Below are 4,698 nucleotides of genomic sequence, written 5' to 3'. Positions count from 1 at the left end.
GGGGTTCTTATAGGGGTTTTCGTATCCTGGGGCAAAATCCGGTGTAAGTACCGTCCAACAAAAGAGTTTGAATAGACTTCCCGGATCCGTTGAGCTGAGTCAATGGTCGGTGGAGCAGAGTCCTTTCACATGCGAGAGGCTCTGAGTGTCCTCCGATTGCATTTCCCGGAATGGAGTGTCCAGTTTGGGTGCGGGAGCAGATGGATATCTCGACGGGGCCACTCTCATTGTCTGGTTTGATTGCTTGTGTCCTGCTTTTTATTTTGTGTTGATAAGCGTTGCTGCCGGTCGTTACTGCCCGACTCGGGAAGGTATCTCTGGATTATTTTACATTTTGCATCTTTACAGTATTACAAATATAACATATAATTCTTTATTCTCTTTCATGAATTTTTATCCAATGTTATATTTATCACACTCTCATTGCTCTCTTTATGCTAAGCTGTTTCTGTGCTTTCACTTGCCACAGGTGGTGTAGAAGACAACGTGAAATTGAAAATTAGAAATTAGATTATAACACTATTAGAATGTTTCTCTTAATAATTTTACCTTTATATTTTCAGTTAAGTTAGGGTCTAAAGTGGGAAAATAATTTTTTACTTTAGGAGAAAAAGTAGCAAAGACCTTTAACCTTAGAAAATGTTGGGTCTGCGGAAGGCCAGGAGGATCTGAAAGCTGGCCATGGGTGGACAGCCCAGTCGAGCCTAAATGGTGGGTTAGCACCCTGAGTGAAGTCCATAATAGAACAAGATTTTGGGACAAAGAAAGAAGTCCATGGCAGCTTCATTCTTCTGAAAGAGGCATTTATTGCTTAAACAGAACAGGAAGCACATATGTAGGAAAGAGCATTTGTGACTGGACTTTATCTTTAGGTTTAAATTGTTGGACCCCCCAACTGCCCTCCTTATGACTGTTCCAGATATCAAGGCAGATGGAATCAAATGCATGTTAAGCTCACTAATGGTAGCTGGATAAGGTGTTCTTTCCATAATTACCAAAAAGATTTTGAAGGCTGTAAAGCAGTGGGGAAGGATAAGTTTTTAGACCCCTTATTTTTAAACTGCCCCCGGGATAATTCCACAAGTAAGACACATGTTGTCCGAGACTATCAGTGGAAATGGCAACACCGGAATGGAACTCGAACCCTTTTCAGTAAGTTCTGGTCCAGATCTAATAAAACAGATCTGGGATGTGATTGCAAGTGGAAACCTCATGTAGGAGCTTGAAAATGCAAATATTGTGATTCTTATGGCGAGGCAACTATTGTTGGTGGACCACTAGGCCCTGGAAGCAAGCTGTATTTTGACCCACCAGTTGATGATAAAAATTGGAAAGGTCCCTTTGCTAATGGGACCTGGGCTCTAAAGGGGCATTACTGGATTTGTGGCCGAAATACTTACCGCAGGCTACCTCCAAACTGGTCAAGGATATGTTATGTAAGGTATATTAGACCATTGTTCTTTCTGCTACCACATGTTCAAAGAAATCAGTTAAGAATCAAAGTATATGATGATCTAACTAGAGAAAAACAGTCCATTGATACATCCCTGGTTGGAAGAAGCACCCAAAAGTGAGAAAAAGATGAATGGCCACCTGAACGAATCATACAACACTATAGACCAGCCACCTGGAACCCAAATGAATTAATATCAGGTGCCAGAGAACCCATTTATAATCTAAACCGGATAATTAGGTTGCAAGCTATCTTTGAAATAATAATCAACCAGACAGCTACAGCTCTTGACCTTCTTGCTGACCAGTCTACTCAGATGAGAAATGCAATATTTCAACATTGGATGGTATTAGACTATTTATTAGCAGAAGAAGGGGGGGTGTGTGGAAAATTTAATGACTCAAACTGCTGTTTGCAAATAGATGACAATGGAAAAGTAGTAAAACAAATAACAAAAGAAATAAGAAAGTTAGCCCATGTAACGGTCCAAGCATGGAAAGGATGAGAATGGGACATGTTTTCATGGTTACCTGGTGGCCTATGGGTCAAACAAATGCTTTTTTTCCTCTTATGTGTTGTAGCAACTCTAATCTTTTTACCATGCATGATCCCTTGCTTAATACAACCCATTCAACATGTGATCAAAGGAATGCAGGTAGTAGCCGTGCCTACTGATCCAGAGATAGCTACAAAAGGGCAGAGTGATGCCCCTGCAAATAGTTGCAAGGCCAAAAAGGACCCAAGAACAAGAAATTAGGTCAATGATAACTAAAGTTTGTAAAGACAATTACTAACAAAAATTAAAAGAGGAAGGATTGAGAAGAATGATGAGCTTGTCTTTACAAACAAGCTGTAGGTCAGTTGATAAGATGTAGCTATCAGAGACAACAGAAACAATGGGATGGATTCCAGTAGAAGATCAAAGAGGCACTGAAAGAGCACCATGAATTCCATAAAAGTTAAGAAGGGATTATGCATTGGGGGTGGGGGGGGGAAGGTATCGCCACCGGTATCAGGCATTCCGGGAAGCCTGTACCTCTCAAGTACCTCAGCCTATGGGGAAAGAGAGAAGGGACAAGCAGCTGGGAATTAGGATAAAAAGGAGGCTGCACCCTCCAAAAATTTGAGAGACCCCAGGGGAATGCCCCATGGCCTCTCCCTTTATTCGAATAAAGTAAAAGGACTCCTCTGTCTCCTTTTTGGACATAAACCTCTGGTGTTTGTGGATTAATTTTCCTGACATCAGTAGTATCTGAAAAGGATTTCTTAGCAACACAGAGAAAGTGAAAACATCACATCAAAATTTTCCATCAGTATTCTTTAAAATTCTTGGGTTAAACAAAATTTAACAGTAAACATAGGAGCCAATCTCTTTCTGTGAGTTCAAATTAGTTAAACAAGAAAGGATAGGTTAGTCTTGACTTAAAATAAATCACATTTATTATCTTTTTACTCTCTGGTTAATATTTACTTGTTTAGCTTCACAAACTTCTTCTAACAGTTTCTTAGAACAAAAACCTTTTCTTTTTAACAATAAGAGTAAGAGAAAGAAAGGAAGAAAGAGAAAAATCTTGTTTTAAGAAATTAAAGACCTTGACGAGGTTTTCAGAACATAGTGAGAAAGATTACTTTTGCTTTGGTCTTATCATCTACTGGTTTGTTCCTCGGTTTTGGTTTTAGTTTTTTGGGTTTTTTTTCCCCCCTTATTCACAACAGTTTTTCAGGCTGTTTCTCACTCCTCTCCCCCACTGCTGCCGCAGCTCTGGGCCGAGCAGGCTCTATTCAGCAGCTCGCCCTGCAGGGGGGCCCATAGGCTGTCACTTGCATGCAGACCCTGGGGGCAAAGCTCGTGCTCTATCTCTCTCTGCTGCGCTGTCCCTCCACACACAGGACTCGCATGTTCAAACACACTCAGCTCCCACCACAGCCAAGGGGCAGCGCCCGGATCCCACAGCGCTCCAGTCTGGGGCTCAGCTGCTGGGCTAGCCCGCTCCTCAGCAGCAAACCGCACCCAGCGCCACTGCCGGGCCAGCGAGCGCTTCCGGCAACCCCGCGCCCCTCGAGACCCCAGCACAGACACAGCAGGTCCTGCTCCAGCAGCGCCCCTCACGAACTGCGCCCCGCACCCTTCCTCTCGGGTGGGAGAGGACTGGAAACCACCACGCCGGGCCCCGCCAGCCGCCACTTACATGGACCGGGTTTTGCTACAACTGCTTTACATAAAAGTAGTTAAACAACTCCTAAACTTAGCAACTCCTAACCCGGCGCTCCCAGATGCTCTTGACATCCCCCCTCTCTGGCACAATTCTCACCTCTAATCACGTTTGAAAGCTCTTCTCCCCACAAGCCAATGATCCCTCTCGGAGCCAACAAGACACTTCTCACTCTCTTTCTAATTTCCACAGCTCTAATGAAAGGGATCGCAAACTTCTCTCTCTCTGCCACCCTCACCGCGCCACTCTTTACACCACATCCTTCCAGAATCTCCACTACACAAATTCCTCTGCCTCAGAATCAACTACAAATTCTAACACTTCCTTTTGGGGACCTTCCCCAAAGCCATCAAAGGCCCTAGACACAACTCACGCTCAATGCAGAGCAGATGACCCCCCCGCAGATAGGCCGGAGAGACCAGTCAGCTAGCCAGCTACCTTTACCAACTAAAACAAATCTGCAGCTACCATTTCTGCTCCTCCAAACAGATTCTCAGTTAAGTTCTTTCTTCACTTTTCCCCAGGATGCATTTCTTGGAATCTTTTTAAGCTCTTCTCCAAACTTCACTGCTCTTCCTGAAATCTCAAATTTTAAACAAACACAGCTTACTGCTGCAAACGCTTACCACACAATCACACAGGGAATTGTCTTAGGACTTAAAAGCTGTAACTACAGGGTGCCCCCCACTCCTCCTTAACTGCGGCTAATGCCACACACCAGCACCACTCTGTATTCTACTTGCACATCTGGCTCAGAAAGAGCTCCCTGATAGTCTCACACCAATCCTCAACCTCTCACCACAACACAAACAACCTAATACAGTCCACTTCCTTCCAAACAAACTAAAATCAACTTTTAAATTAACAACTACACATTTATTTACTCACATTCACATCTATTTTACTCACTCTCACTCATTTTTACTCAAAGCTAAACAACAATAAAATACTTTTTATTTTCAAGTTATTAATATCTTCCCATGGGTATTATAAGGCCTTGGACGTTTTAGGTTTCTTGGCTGTACCCCTCAA

This window comes from Pseudopodoces humilis, chromosome 12 (assembly GCF_049639895.1).
Source record: "Pseudopodoces humilis isolate 2021_Gansu_Grassland_sample_001 chromosome 12, ASM4963989v1, whole genome shotgun sequence".
Lineage (NCBI taxonomy): Eukaryota > Metazoa > Chordata > Aves > Passeriformes > Paridae > Pseudopodoces > Pseudopodoces humilis.
The sequence above is the reverse complement of the archived record's forward strand: the minus strand, read 5'-3'. Positions refer to the sequence as shown.